The sequence below is a fragment of the Macrobrachium rosenbergii genome, chromosome 5 (genome assembly GCF_040412425.1).
Source record: "Macrobrachium rosenbergii isolate ZJJX-2024 chromosome 5, ASM4041242v1, whole genome shotgun sequence".
In the NCBI taxonomy this organism is placed as follows: Eukaryota; Metazoa; Arthropoda; class Malacostraca; order Decapoda; family Palaemonidae; genus Macrobrachium; species Macrobrachium rosenbergii.
In genome coordinates, this window is record NC_089745.1 from 15,644,202 (window position 1) to 15,661,475 (window position 17,274).

At 36.8% G+C, this 17,274-nt stretch overlaps 1 long non-coding RNA gene across 2 annotated transcripts in view; it reads left to right on the plus strand.

Moving 5' to 3' along the window:
* Positions 1 to 17,274, plus strand: part of LOC136838528 (uncharacterized) — a 595,187-nt gene that overhangs the window by 196,589 nt on the left and 381,324 nt on the right. The window lies entirely within an intron of this gene.

The following is a 17,274-nucleotide window of genomic DNA, read 5'->3' on the forward strand; positions in this document are numbered from 1 at the left end:
TAACATTATAACTACTTTGGTCTACTCTGTTGTGTTCTCCGTCCTGTTATCACATATACCAGTCTTTCTCTCTCTCTCTCTCTCTCTCTCTCTCTCTCTCTCTCTCTCTCTCTCTCTCTCTCTCTCTCTCTCTCTCTTCCTTTCTTCTTAACTTCTTCTTAGTAAAATTTTTATAACATTATAACTACTCTAGCCTGCTCTGTTTTATCACATTTGTTCTCCGTCCTATTATCACGTATACCAGTCTTCTCTCTCTCTCTCTCTCTCTCTCTCTCTCTCTCTCTCTCTCTCTCTCTCTCTCTCTCTCTCTCTCTCTCTCTCTGTGAGTCTGTTGACCTCGTGGCTGCCATGTGGCCTACTGTCGCTGTCCCAGAATCGCTGGGTTTGTCTTAGGTTTCTAAACATTGTTGTGAAAATACTGCCCCCTAAGGGAGCGGAAAATGAGTCCCAAATATTTCGATTCAGCCAAGGGATAAAGGAACTGGGCTCCGATTTCTCTCTCTCTCTCTCTCTCTCTCTCTCTCTCTCTCTCTCTCTCTCTCTCTCTCTCTTTTTACCGGCAATCAAAGTTATGTATTTACCAAATGGAATAAGAACAGCCAGATGTGGACAAGGGTGGGCTTAAGTCTTCTAAATCTTACCTGAAACTTAATGTTAATTCTTTAGGACTTAGTGTGAGTATTTTAACTGGATCATATATTTTAAACTTTGCAAGTTTTAAGATTAAATGAATAATGAATTGTTGAACAGAAGTACCTACGACAAGACAACAAGAAATAAAGCCACGGACTACGGTAAGAACGCTATGTTGTAAAAAAAAAATGCAAACTTCAGTATTTGAATATGCTTAGAAAATAAGTAAAAAATGCGCCAAAGTTTATTCAGAGCAGTCGAGTTTTCTGTACAGCGTATAATCAAGGCCACCGAAAATAGACCCATCTTTCGGTGGTCTCGGTATACTGTAATGCTGTGTGAGCCGCGGCCCATGTATCTTTAATCAAGGCACGGTGGTGGCCTGTCCTATATCTTTGCCAGATGCAGGACTATGGATAACTTAACCTTAAATAAAATAAAAACTACTGAGGCTAGAGGGCTGCAATTTGGTATGTTTGATGATTGGAGGGTGGATGATCAACATACCAATTTGCAGTCCTCTAGCCTCAGTAGTTTTTAAGATCTGAGGGCGGACGGACAGACAAAGCCGGCAAAATAGTTTTCTGTTACAGTAAACTAAAAAGAAGGGAAAGATATAACGGACCCGCATATAACGTCGACGTCTGTATTTAAAGCTCCGTACGGGAAAGTTCCGTTGACTTACCTTCCAGTATCTGGAGTTGAACCCAAACAACAAGTTACTCAGTAGGGTGGCTGGTACTTAAAGAAGGTGCAGAAGCTGCTGGCGATTCCCACAATATTGTTGCTCTAGATAATTCTGTTGTTGTTGTGCGATGAGGTCGGAGCTGCTCGGTAATTGGTGAGCCATCCATGAATCCCTTTGGAGGAGCGAGACCTTTGGAGGTAGGGTCTTGGAGTAGGCCGTATAAATATCGTTAGTCTCACACAGATCTGAGAAATTCAGAGTCCTGACCTTGTGTTTCTGCCTGACTTTTTTTTAACTGTCCACAAACGCACCAATTCACTGCCGCTTTAGGGAAACAGCACTGAGATATTTTTGCCTCCCTTCAAAGAATAAGAAGAATTTTCCAAGGCGTCAGTCGCATTCACACTGACACGACATTCCTGGGAAAATAAACTAGTGAGTGAACAAGTAAGCGGATATGCTTCGAAAGACCTCAACGTACAGAGGTGAGTTTTGGAAATCGGTAAAATGAAGTTTAGGATTTAACATCTCCATAGACAGACAGATAGACAGACGAGTGCTGTAATCCGATGGAGAATTCGAATAAAAGGGGGAGAAGATAGAATAATGCAAAATAAAAAAGAAAAAAATTAAGATAAGCAAAGGGGTGTAACAACAAAAATTATGTTTTGTGGTGAGGTTGCTATTCCCATGGTCATGGGTCAAATTGCATCACTGAGTAATAACTTCTATATGATTTCCATATGAGATATTGGACACATCCAGTTTAGAATAAGGGAATTAGTATATCTTAAATCTTGGCGTATTATTTTAAAGAACTATAGGTGAACATCCAGTGTACTTTCCTAGTAGTCCTCTGTTAACGAGCTCCTCCATTGATTGAGAATATCACCATTCGCTTTTGGAACTCTAGACCTAGACATAGACCTAACATATTTTGTAATGATATGAAATATGAGCGACTCGGTTAAATTTTTATATTATTCCTGTTTATGCGTTTACTCATTTCTTAGGAAATCAATAAAAAATATTCGAGTTATTAAAAAAAATTGGAAAACCAATAAAATTAGGAAACCAATAACAAATATTCGAGTTATTTAAAAAAAAAATTGGGAAACCAATAAAATTAGAAAACCAATAAAAAAATATTCGAGTTATTTAAAAAATTTGGGAACCAATAAAATTAGGAAACCGACAACAAATATTCGAGTTATTTAAAAAAAAATTGGGAATCAATAAAATTAGGCAACCAATAAAAAATATTCGAGTTATTTAAAAAAAATTGGGAAACCAATAAAATTATGGAAACCAATAAAAAATATTCAAGTTATTTAAAAAAAATGGGAAACCAACAAAATTAGGAAACAAATAAGAAATATTCGAGTTATTTAAAAAAATGGGAAACCAACAGAATAAGGAAACCAATAAAAAATATTCGAGTTATTAAAAAAAAATGGGAAACCAACAAAATTAGGAAACCAATAAAAATATTCGAGTTATTTAAAAAAAAAATGGAAAAAATGAAGGAAAATGAAAATGTTGAAATACAGCCAAAGAACTGATTATGCTCGAACAGTAGGCATATTACGCTGGTCCTGTAGCAGATTGCTTAAAAAAAAAAAAAAAAAAAAAAGGAATATAAGAACTCAGGAAATGATACAGAACAACTTATGAGCCTCGAACCTACTGTTCATCTCTTTATCAACTTCATTATTTATTTTCGTCTTTAAATGATTTCTTATGAAAGTGACGAATACTTTGAGGATAATTTTTAATATTGCAGAAGGTTGATCAAAGATTAAGGAAAGTTATGAGTATTATTTAAAAACCGCTCACATTCCCTTGAAACAATCTACCACAAAATGGAACACTCGAATCTATAAAAGCGGAAAACAGTGGGAAAAGACTTTTTAAAAAATGAATAAAGACAAAGCAGACAAAATAAACGAATAAGGACAGAACAAAGAAGATGAACACATGTAAGAACAAAGAATAAAGAGAAAGAGCGAAGCCCAGCGAGCTAAAGAATCGAGAGAGGTGGACGACGTGAGACGCCGCCTATAATGAACACCTAGTCAATTTTCAAATAATGAGTCCCGGATGAAGAGGCTCCTTATTGCTTTATTGATCGAGGAGCACGATGAACCATGAGCGGCCTCAGAAGAGCGGCGGAATTTCCAGAGAAGCGAGCGAAGAATTTTTGAAAAGAAGATTGGAATCGGGGAATTTAGTGGTCATTGTTTCTTAATTTTGTCTCTTTTGTTCGTTCGCCTGCCGTTTACTGTGAAATCCAATAGAATTTGGAAGCGTTAGATGTGATCTGAATTGACGATTTTTAATTTACTTATGTGATTTACTCTTGAATCATTTTATGACCTATTGCCGGTTGCACGAGATACTGAGGTTTGGTGAGTTTTTCAATAGCTTTTTTATTTCCATTGTTTTTGTTTTTAAGCATCCTTCCCTTTTATTTAGGCTTGGGACAGACTTAAGCACTTAAGCACTACACGTGGGTACATGCAGCCTTCATACATTTTAGTTTTCCGTAAAAGAAAACTTTTGTGCTGGCTTTGTCTGTCCGTCCGCACTTTTTGTGTCCGCCATCAGATCTTTAAAACTGCTGATGCTAGAGGGCTGCAAATTGTTATGTTGATCATCCACCCTCCAATCATCAAACATACCAAATTGCAGCCCTCTAGCCACAGTAGTTTTTATTTTATTTAAGGTTAAAGTTAACCATAATCGAACTTCTGGCACCGCTACAGGTACCAACATAACAGGCCACCACCGTACCGTGGCTGAATTTCATGGGCCGTGGCTGAGGCCACCAGCGGACGTGGCTGAGTTTCATGGGCCGCGGCTAAGAGTTTCATGGGTCGTGGCAAAAAGTTTCATTCAGCATTATACGGTGTACAGAAAACTCGATTGCGCCGAAGTTTCTTCGGCGCATTTTTATACTTTTTTGTTGTTTGTTTTTGCTAAGCAACCTTCCCTTTTATACAGGCTTGGGACAGACTTAAGCACTACTTGTGAATACAGGCAGCCTGCACACTTTTTTTTCGTATTAGCAATTATAACTTCTTAGCCAAAAGGATTGCCACGACATTAAGCCAGGAATGTAGGTGCATGTTCACAGAGCATCGTCTAATTCAGTCACATTCCGTCTGGTAGACTGAACGAAAACGAAGGAATAATGAGCGAACATTTTATAAATACCAGACGAGTCATCGTTCGCCGTTTGTTTAAACAAAACCAACGACAAAGCATTTTATCACTTCCAAGACCTCTTTGTTAGTAACAAGAATACATCGTAATTGTTTGTTTTTAACTCGGAATAAACAGTGGCCAGATTATAATTAGCTTTAGAAAGCAGAATCCAGGCGAAAACAAGACCTTGAAGTTACGTTATTCTTAACACGCCTGGAAGATAAAATGTTCCAGCCGTGTCCGTGTTAAAAACAATGTAAGTTCAAAGTCTTGTTTTCGCATGGATTCTGCTTTCTGAAGTTAATTATAATCTAGCCACTGTCAATTCTGAGTTAAAAACAAACAACTACAATGTATTATTGATTAAGAGTGGTAAATAAAGCTTCTCGCGTTGCAGCACAGCCGTAAAGAGAAACTAATTTCCATCGGTAAGTACGGTCCCCCATAGGCAGATGTCTGTTATGTGTAGTGGGGTGGTTAATTCGATGGTCTCCGAATGTTATGTAATGGCATCCCGCTCCGGGAAATTCGTTTTAATTTCATGTTTCAAGTAGAATAACAGAACATGCCAAACCAGAATTTCGGAAGTGCAGAGTTTGCAGTTGGTTGATTAGTTCATGCATATATTATGTGCATGCATTATTTGTTATTTAGATTGAATTTTTAGAGTTTGTTTAATGTTTATTACAAATTTGGATAAACATGAAATAAATTAATTTGTAATTTGATATAATTACGAAATTAATTCATTATAATTTTCCTGATGAGGTTAGCGAGTCGCTGTATGTGAGACCAGGTCATTGAAATGCTATTCTTTGGTCAGTGTGACCCATTACGCATGCGCTAGACGCCCGAGGTCTTCTGCAATAGTCAGTAACAATTTTTTTTACATTTGGAATTTTATGGTCTTACCATTACTTAGTCTCTCTCTCTCTCTCTCTCTCTCTCTCTCTCTCTCTCTCTCTCTCTCTCTCTCTCTCTCTCTCTCTCTCTAATCATTAGTTGTTCCAGGATCTTTGGTGTTAAAACGTCACTTTGTAAAGGAACTCGAGTTGACTTTCCTTGGGAAAAAATAATACTCAAGGCATTATTATTATTATTATTATTATTATTATTATTATTATTATTATTATTATTATTCATCTTCCTTCTCCCCTTCATTTCCGCTTCTCAATTCTTTCTGCTGTTTCTTTTTCTTTGCCACCTTTTCTTCCTGTTTCCCTTCCCCTCTCGTCGTCTAGGACCATATTAGTTGTGCCAACAATCTACGGAATTCCAGTCCGTAAGTCTTCTAACTCTCCCACTTCTCATTTGTATTCTTTTTCTGTTTTCCTCTTTTCCTGCCATGCCTCCGCTTCATCTTCTTCTTCTTCTTCTTCTTCTTCTTCTTCTTCTTCTCGTCCTCCCCATGATAATAATTATCGACAATAATTGGATCTCCAGCGAAGCATCCGCCTTTCATCAGCTCAACATCGGAGACTTGGTCGTAAATATAACTCGAGGAAGATTCATTACTCGGTGAAATATTCTGTCATTTTGCGCTCCACGGACAGGTCTGCCACTTCATTTCACTTAATGGAGAGACCAGTCACTAAATTTCACTTTATGAGAGATATCTCTCATTGCATACTTCATAAGGAGACCTCCCACTCCAGTTCATCTCTAGGAGAGACCACAGCAATCTGTCACTTCGTTGTACATCAAGGAAAGATTTTATTATTCCACGCTTCTTGATGAGACTTCTTGCTTCACTTCACGTGAAGGGGAGACCCGGAGATGACATCCTAACCCCGGTCTTCCCCCTCCACACTGATACATAAAAAAATAATTCAATTTGAGCCTCAAAGAGAGACCCCGCCCTTCTTTCACTTCATAGAGACACTTCACTTCGTTTCGCTTCGTAGAGAAACCCATCACTTCCATTCCCCTTCATGGAAAGACTCGGAGAGACCTTTCACTAATTTCCACTCTACAGTATAATGAGTTCACTATATACATAAAGAAAATGCTTTTATTTAATCTTAGACAAAATAAGTTTTCAATATAGACTCTCATAAGACTTTATGCGTCACTTTGATCACTTTGATTCTCTCTCTCTCTCTCTCTCTCTCTCTCTCTCTCTCTCTCTCTCTCTCTCTCTCTCGTATTTTCAGTTGCTTTGCATCATTTACTGGAGCATCTTTGTCTCTAATTAAGTCGTTGCGAGGTGTATGTTGTAAGAAAAGTCAGTGCCCAAATTATGTCTTTTTTTTTTCTCTCGCCCTCGAAAGAGAGAGAGAGAGAGAGAGAGAGAGAGAGAGAGATTACATGCTGATTTTCGAAGAAAGTGAGAGAGGGAGGGTTAACCTGATGACAATTTTCGGATTGTTTTTACTGAGTGTAGATACCTGATGATCCGTTCCACTCTCCCTAGGGTGTTGGGAGTGGGTAGGGGGATTACCTCATCGAGGCCCTACCCTTTGTGGACTTACAGACCACTAATTGCAGTTATTGAAAGCAGTGATGTTGGATCCGACTTTGGGATTGAATACTCAGGTGCCAGGCGGAGTTCGAATTGCACCTAGCGTAGGCGTCGCTGAAATGGCCGGTGGCATTGCATCTTGACTCGTCCGGCAGAATATCCTGAAATTGATCCAGCTTATGCTTGATTATGTGTGCGGGTTGGTTTGCGATAGCTCAGGTACAGGCCCTCCTTTCTGATGAAACTTCACACCATATCACTGGCATATCCATAGATCATAATAAAGAGTTTCATATCCGTATCTTTACGTCACCTACTCATCAAAAATGACTTACGGGCTGCTCTATGAGCAAGAGCCCGTGCTGGCACAAGGCCAGCCCAATAAAAAAAAAATTGATGACACACATTTATACAGAGCAGTAGTTCCTCATTGGATGGGTCGATATCGTACTCAGCTAGCACTCTCCTAGGCCCGCGTTCGATTCTTCGGCCGGCCAATGAAGAATTAGAGGAATTTATTTCTGGTGATGGAAATTCATTTCTTGGTATAATGTGGTTCGGAGCCACAATAAGCTGTAGGTCCCGTTGCTAGGTAGCCAGTTGGTTCTTAGCCACGTAAAATAAGTCTGATCCTTCGGGCCAGCCCTAGGAGAGCTGTTAATCAGCTCAGTGGTCTGGTTAAACTAAGGTACACTTAACTTATACAGAGCAGTGAACACTCGTCTTGTGTCTTTATTTTTCTGCCTTCCAATCATTCTGTCCTTCCCTTAGCTAAGACCCACATCGGCCGACTGACAATCAAGTACATAATTCACTGCTTATGTCAACAGAGGCGCAGTGGTTTTTGAAGAAAACTCTCCCAATCACCCCTCGTCTTCCGGTTCGAGAACTGAGCACCGGTCCCTCGAATTGTGAGCTGAGCGCTCTTACCACTGTGCCAGAGAAAGGGAGAGCGACCCAGAAATGTCTTCCTAAAATCCTTTCTTCCTCAAATCCTTTCTTCCTCTTTTCGCCCACCAATAGTGTCGATCAGCGGCCGCAGATGTGTCTGGGTCTGTAACAAAAGACGACCCATTAAGAATTCGACCAATTCATACGGGAAATTGGGAAATAAAAGGAGCGGTTTGAGTTCGTGTGAGCGAGTGGCCAAAGCGATTGGAGAGTCCTACACTTTTTCTTTTCTGAGAGAGAGAGAGAGAGAGAGAGAGAGAGAGAGAGAATAATGGGGAGATTCACTGAAAGATTATAAATTTTATTTTCGAGTGCAAGAGACATGTGAATCATCTACAGTAAGAGAGAGAGAGAGAGAGAGAGAGAGAGAGAGAGAGAGAGAGAGAGAGAGAGAGAGAGAGAGAGAAACCACTAAGTGGTTCTACTTAATCTTCGAGTGACAGTAATTTAGTTTTATTTTTTCTAAGAAAGACATATAGAGACAGAGACAGAGTGTAAGGACAATGGAATTAAGATACCTCAGAGACATTTCCTGGAGAGAGAGAGAGAGAGAGAGAGAGAGAGAGAGAGAGAGAGAGAGAGAGAGTTGGGGAGAAGTTATTGAAATGGTATAATTTTTTGAGGGAAAGGAATTATGATCGACGGATTTTTGAAGAAGACAGAGAACAAAAAAAGAATGAGGAATGGAAAAGGAATCAGAGGATCCTAATTCTCTTAGTTAGTAGAGAGAGAGAGAGAGAGAGAGAGAGAGAGAGAGAGAGAGAGAGAGAGAGAGAAAGCTAATGAAAGTAAGAACTTTAATGTCATTATAATATCCAGCTCTCTCTAGTACATTAATATATGTTTAGCCGATTTTATCATCTATTTCTCACATTTTATTTGTCGACTGAACAATTCTTTTACAAATTTTTAGTCTGCTTTACGTTTATTTTTTATATGACGAGGTTTGTATCATTTTTGTCATATATTTATAATAATCTAAATTATTTGAATATATGATGATGACCAAGACGATTGACTCAACGAATACTCCTACTTCACACCATTGTGAATTATATTTTTTTTTACCAGGTTATTAAAGTTCCTGTATTTTATATGTTGTTTTGTTATATTCTGCCATCCTACCTCTTCCGGTGATGAATCTTTCACTGCGCTGCCGAGCTGTGGTATTTTACTCTTGCTTTTGTGTTTCCTGAACCTTGCGACTCTGTCACTTTTCTTTCCTTCGCTTTTCTCTATTTTTGCGTGTGAACTAAGGACTTCAGATTGCCAGTCCTGTTGTCGTTTGAGTATAAAAGTTTGAAACTCATCTTTCGCGAGAAAGTCAACTGTTGCAGATTGTTCCTAAGACCCCGAGGTCTTTCTGGCGGTATTACCCGGTATGTCTCCACCTACTCCGAGGTGCTAGTACTAAACATGGCGGAAGCTCCTTGGGACACCGTGTTTAGTACTAGCCCTCGGGGATCAAAGTATTATACACACCCATTTCTATATTGTGTGGTCGACAGATTATATTAATAAATGATATCTTCGTGCGGCCGTCTACTTTACTTAGCATGAGTTCACCCTGGACTTTGACAAAGATGGATACATACCAGGTTAATACCCTTTCTGGCATAAGGCTAGCTCAACATTAAAGCAAATACAAAGTGCACGTATATTAGATTTGCATAACAGATTTTTTGAACAAATTATTCATTTTACATCGACTCGCTTACATGAGGACTTCGTACCCCAATATTTGAATGTGATTCGATTGCATATAATTTAGTTAAATCCGACTTTGGGGAACACATGATGCTATTGAAGTGATTATGGTTTTAATTCAGTGAAATGATTGATAGTAGGCGAAAGGCCGGATTAACTACCATGTTGAAAATATTGACGAGGGAAATTATAATTCTGCTTGAATAAAGTTTTTAAAAAAAAAGGGAACAAGGAAAGTCAAAAGTGTCATGTGGAAGTGAAAAACTCGAAAGATGGTTAATTTTTAACACTGAATTATTATTGATTTAAAATAACTTAAAACATTTATAAATCATTACTTGGCAGTTAAACCGACTCCTAATCGGATGTTCTCATTGAAAGTATTTCTTTAACAACATGCAGTTTATTTAGAATCCTTGATGTAATTCTCATGCAGTTCTTGTAATTCTGTTGCAAATTCATTGTTAAGAAACAGCGCTCCATCAGTTGCATAAAAATTGGTTTACTGAGAAGTTTTCTCAGGATTTTTGAAGACCTCTCTATTCTGAGGAACTGTTTCTATTTTTTTTTTTTCTGAATGCTTTGAACGTTATTCCCTTGTCTGCTCTTCAGCAGCTGACTGGTATCTTAAATTGATTGGCAAATAAAACCGAGTTCTATTATATATCTTATATCAGATCATAATATTAATCTCTGGCGCTGTCGTTCATTCAGCTCATTGCGTATGCTGGCTATTTCGTCATTCTTATCATCTTTTGCATTTAGATCTTCCCAGACTATACCATCCACTACGTATTACAAGATAAGCAGTTAATTCTGAGTCTTACCTTTCCTAATGTGAAGTTCAGAACAGCACAGTTTCCGTAAACGTTTATTCCTGATGGGGTGAAAAATGATGGAATGATCTTCCTAATCGTGTAGCTCAATCGTTGAAACTTCGGAAGAACAAACTTGATGCAAATTCTTTATTGTTAAGCAAGTTGGCGTAAGTCTCCCTTCACAGTTTATTTCCTATATACCTCATTTACATTTGGATGTTATGTATCTTATTTGTTTTTCTTTGTTATTTCTCTTTTGTAGTTTTCTTCGCTCTATTTCTTTTTTTAGTACAGGGCACCTTACCATGTTGGGCCCCAACTAGGGCTGCATCTTCGACTGTAATAATGATGATAGTAACAGAGACGGAGGAAGCTGATTAGATTAGCATGACCCCCTCAAGTTCCTGTCGGCTCATTGCATTATTGCAATGCTCATTTGGACATGCATCAACCCGGACCTTGCTATGAGATCGTAGGGCAGCAACGCAAATTACCAAAAAGAATCTCTCTCTCTCTCTCTCTCTCTCTCTCTCTCTCTCTCTCTCTCTCTCTCTCTCTCTCTCTCTCTCTCTCTCTTGCCTTTGGAATCATCATGTGCTTCGGTGAGGTTAGTTTGTGTTGTGTATAAATCAACGAGAAATACACTTTTCTCTCTCTCTCTCTCTCTCTCTCTCTCTCTCTCTCTCTCTCTCTCTCTCTCTCTCTCTCTCTCTATTGAATTTGGAATCATTATGTATTTCGATGAGGTTAGTCTGTATATAAATCAATGAGGTATACTCTCTCTCTCTCTCTCTCTCTCTCTCTCTCTCTCTCTCTCTCTCTCTCTCTCTCCTTTAGAATCATCATGTATTTCGATGAGGTTAGTTTATGTGCAGATCAATGAGAAATTCTCTCTCTCTCTCTCTCTCTCTCTCTCTCTCTCTCTCTCTCTCTCTCTCTCTCTCTCTCTCGGAATCATTATGTACTTCGATGAGGTTAGTTTGTACATACATCAATGAGATATGCAATCAGACTAGACTTTTATAAAGAGTTTTTTCGAAAGTAGAAGTTCATAAGTGACGTGCCAACTCTCCACTGGGCATGTAGGGCATAAAAGTTACGCAAGACTGGTGTGTTATTCGCCCTCGCAGTCTGCGTTTTTCTTTTAACACGAATGGATAACGAGTTGTTCTTCAGTATCGTAGTTTGTATACCATAATCAATATGACTTGGAGAAGAGCATTAGTTTAATACTGACTGAAATAAGTGCAATTTAGTGGACGAAAACTGTTTGAGTGGAATGTAGTGCAACCATTACGATCTGGGTCATACTCTAAAATCAGAATGACTCAGAGAACATTTCTTGGCACCCTATCCTAAAATATCGTGGTCTGGAGTAGAACAGCGCTATAAATGCAATGTACTTAGTATTGCGACTGGATAGAACAGCATATTAGGGGTCATTCACACTCATCAGAGTGAAATGGAGAACAATATTTTAGCGTCCTCCAAACGTTTGAGTCATGGCATCTTGCGCTGTACGTACCAAGTATGGTTTAGGGGCGAACAGTATTGTGGCCACCATGCGCTCTAATCGAAATGTTTTGGAGGATAATAAGTTGGGTGTCAAGCGCTGTAATTTGTAAATTTAGAGAATATACTGTAATATATATGATCTGGTGAAGAATAACTTTGAAGGCGCTGTACACTGTAATAAGTATGATGTAGTGTGACGCTATTCACTAACTGCTACAATGTAACAAGTCTGACTTGGAAGAAAACGCCTTTTTGTCTTCATCAGGTATATTTTTCTATATCAGTCCGACTGCATTTGTCAATGGCATAGGTTCTAAGTCCAGTATGGAACAATCGCTATGAGATTTTAATATTTCTAGTCGTATAATTTTTCTTAAAAGATAGCCTTAATTAAATAATCATTACCCTTATCGGAGGGGAACCCTTTATTGTTCTCTCTCTCTCTCTCTCTCTCTCTCTCTCTCTCTCTCTCTCTCTCTCTCTCTCTCTCTCTCTCTCTCTCTCTCTCTCTCTGAACCAATGGGCATCTAATTCACAGGTTTCATCAACAAGTATGTAATCGATTTGAGGAGAATGAGCACGGTTCGCTCCCTCCTTGCGGAATCGAACCTGCGTTCTCTCCTTAATGAGGCAAGTGTGCTACAAGTAAGAGAGAGAGAGAGAGAGAGAGAGAGAGAGAGAGAGAGAGAGAGAGAGAGAGAGAGAGAGGAGTTAGCTAAATCATTGATTGTCTTAAACTAGAGGAGAAGTACTTCACATTCGTTTCTCCACTTGACCGTGATTCTCCCTGGGAGATTATGGTGTCTTGAACCAAAGCTTTATGTCGGGTTAAACGAATAATATCTTGGGAGAGTTGAGTCCTTAAGTCTTTTAATGTGTAAGTGAGGGAGGAATATTAGATTAAGAGAAATTGACTACAAAACAAAAGAAATTGAGAGGACACGCGCACCTGCGTGATCACTTTATAGTTTTTTTTTTTTTTTTCAGCAGAGTTGCAAATGAAACCATTTTTATGAATGCTCATATTTTCACTTACCACAGTTTTGTGACCATTTACTTTTAATGTTTATTAGCTTTGCTTAACAGCGGTCTTGCACCAGAACGATATGTCACATCAATTTTGTGACCTCCAAATCACTTTTATCTTTTGAGTATCTTTGCACAGCTTCATAACATCAATAGTACCGGAAATATTTTTTTATAACCAATATTTTTTTATAATTGCAAGCCCTGAACAGTTAGGACCACAGATACACATTCTTGTGGCCCTTGGGGATGTTTTTAACTTTGGAGTTTTGTGACAATTATTTTTTTACTTTTTTTTTTTTTTTTTTTTTTAACAAACCTTTTTTTACAAACCTGTTTAACGTCACTTATTCATCACAACCACAAGCGGCCATATTTTTGGCGACCGATACTCTACTTTTGTCTTTTTTATGTGTACTTTTGAATTTGCAAAACTTTTACCAGCAGTAGAGACGAAAATGATTTGTTGCCTTCTTTTTTTATATATTTTTATATATTTTCAAAACTACCATTGGGGCACTCAGACCACAAAGGATAACATTTTCATGGCCAATATTTTTTTTTTTTTATAAAATCATCAAATTATACTTACAGCAGGTGTCCAACATTTTGTAACCACACGATATTTTCGTGACCAGATTATTCTGTTGTGACTACAAAATATTTCTTGTAGTCACATTTTTTTTTTACCATCATATGTGACTCCATAAAATATTTGAGATCCAAGTGTGATTAACAATAACATTGTGATATTTTGGAGCCTTATAAGACTTTAGTGATCACAGTGCTTTTTTGTAGCCACCTTTTTTTATTTATTTATTTATTTTTTTTTACCATACAACACGTTCAGTTTTGTTCAGGCGTCTAGGTGAAATGAAACACATCAAAGGAAACTAAGACTTGATTCAATTACCATACAATTCAAGAAACGCTACATGAACTTTGACAAACCTCATTGTATGCAGTCTGGCCCACACCTGTTGTATGCGTATGTATGTATGTTTGCGTGTGTGTGTGTGTGTGTGTGTGTGTGTGTGTGTGCGTGAAAATTAAAATCAACAGTTGAATATATATATTTTTTGGCGAAATAAAAAATCAGCCGATAAATTGGTTGTGGACAGTGGAAACAAAACTGCCATGAATGTAGGCCATTGTACAGATAATGGGTTTACAAACTTAAAGGGGAACTAAATAGACAGCCGGTTACATTGATTTCAGTAAAACCATCAGAAGATTAGCGTCCAATCGGGTGGAACCAAAACGGATTGTACAAATATATATATATTATATATATATATATATATATATATATATATATATATATATATATGTATATATATACATATATATACATATATATATATATATATATATATATATATATATATATTTATATATATGTATATATATATACATACATGTACATATATATATACATATATATATATTTATATATATATATGTATATATACATATATATATATATATATATATATATATATATATATATATATATATATATACATACATGTACATATATATATATATATATATATATATATATATATATATATATATATATATATATATAATATATAGATAAATATGTAACATAACGATAGTGAACCAAGAGAAATTAAAAACTACCCAACATAAATAAACGTTCTATTCTTCTATGAATTATTGTCATGAACTCGTAATAAAATATATGAAAAATACTTCCAAGGAGAAACAAAGGCAATTGATGAAAATATATATATATATATATATATTATATTTATATAATTTTCTACCAAACCTACAGACGTGCAAGTGATCCGAAAATAAAAGGAATAATCCAGAAATTAAAGAAAAAAAAGTCTTCTTGTCAAGGCTGATAAATTTAGTGGATCAGTTCACAAAGAGAAATCGGGAAATCGTCTGCAAATTTGGTAAATGAAGAAAGAAGCATGAGACTAGTCGAGGTTGTAGTAGTAGTAGTAGTGGTAGTAGTAGTAGTAGTAGCAGCAGTAATTGTAGTAATAAAAGTAGTTGTCACAGTAGTAGTAATAGTAGTAGTAGTAGTAATAGCAGTAGTAGAAGTCTTTTCAGTGGTCCTTCATTCACTTGTCTTAGGTTTAAATCTACTACTTTTGAGAGGACACAGAGCTCGGAAAAATATGATGACACAACCAATGTTCTACGCGGAGTCACGGGGAACTAACTAACTAACTAACCACTCGAGTACAAATTTTCATGAGGGACGTCAAATAATTTTTGGGGTTTCCATCTACACAGAGTACAAAAAGCTTAAGAGAAAAGGGCTGGGAACAAATACATGTGACTCCAAGGGGCACAAACTATGTATTAATTTCTTAATATTTTTTGTTTTTGTTCTTAGTATTCAGTTATTGGGTCTTTAGAAAGAGATCCTTCCTAATTAGTTAAGAGGAAAAATAAATATAAGTAAATCTACCGGTAACTTATAACTGAATACTGTGCTCAAACCCTGTCATCTGACAAATCAGTATTAAATTCAATCGTGGATTCTCCTATTTATCATTTAATTCTTTGAAATATACAACTTTGATACAGCAAAAATAGATTTGTTTCGAGGCAAACTAGCTAAGGGCTTTTTTTTTCTTAAGGCTAAAAGTCACACAACACAAAATTATGGATGATACCTGTATGTATATTATAGTTATTATTTATATCTGTTTAATACTGAACATAGAATGCAAGGACAATCAAGGCATGCAATATATATTTACGCTTGTTTATCTTTGTCTTTTTTTTTGTATTCAAAAAGACCTACAGGTTAATGAGCCTTCAGTGTAGAAGCTAACAGGTGGGGGAAGCCTCCCTTCCACCCGCCTCTGCTATAGGTATACATCAATGTCTTGCCCTCTGAAATAAATGTTGAGACGTGTGCCGACTAGGCTCAGAAATTCTCAGCTACAGGTCACCTAAGTCAGTATTTTATATTTTATTTTACTAGTTTAAAATAATCACACCCCTGCCTCTTGGAATCTAAGAATAGGCCTAGGCCTGGATGCCCGAAACTAACAGTGGCATACGGACAAGTGGCATACGATGTTAGTTTACGCTGAATTTAACCCTGGCTTTCCCTTTGACTGTTATAAATACTCTCAAAAGATAACAATATCTGATAAACCTCTTGTGAATACTAACAAAAATAAGATAGCTTATCACTGTTTGATTAGGCCTATGTATTAAAAAGGAAACGAAAATAATTGCTGTTAGTAATCTGGATATCAGCAGCTTCCTATTCCTCTAAGGCATAATACACCCATTTCCTTGCAAAGTTATTCTAATTGATGTATAAGGGAGGTCCGTAAGTACTCTTTGTTTATTTAGGTTATTTTAAAAGCTATGTGTGAGTTTACAAGATGTATGTAACTTGTGCTTTAGGCTGATTAGTGATCATTAGGAATCAGTGATATTTTCTGTTTATGTGGTGGCGGGACATCCAGTTATTATTAACTGATGCTGGTATTCTGTTGTTAATCTGTTCCGTTGTTCTGTTTATCGTATGAAAATCAAAGTCTTTTCCGTTTCTCTGAAAGAGGTTCCTGAACGTACCCTGACCACGAAATGAGAAATAGGTGAGATGTCAAATTATGGCAATCTGTTGAGATCTAATTATCTACTCTCTCCTAAATGAAACCGTTGCTACAAATAATGCCATCTTAGACTGGCTTATGGATATTGAAAGGGAATCCCTAATATATATATATATAGCCATTAATTCTAAATGAGATGCAGATTGGCGCACACTAAGCGACTAGCTGTGTGTGTTTTATACTTTTAAATACGTACATCTGGAAGAACTTTTGTTGAATAGGTGTTGATTGTTATCCGAAAGGAAACCTAAACCTATATATAATTAATCATTTCCCCTACTAGCCAAAAATGATTTAATCCAACTTAACGTAGTACTAGCCACTACGAAAATCTCATGAACAAAGATGAAAGAAATGCAATATGAAAATGAAGTAAATATTTCAAATGACGGCGATGAAATTATTCTATCAGTTTCATGTAACTGAAATACTCTACAGAAATTATAATACTCCCATAGATAGTTATTATATACGAGAATAATCCCTAAATTTAATTGGAATTCCTCTGTACAGTTTACACAACTCTAATTAACCTCTTTGTACTCAAAAATGAACTACCTATCTTCAGTCCTGAGGAACAATCTTTACTGGGATGGTCATAACTAAGAACCAAAAACGAGGGTATACTGTATATATATATATATA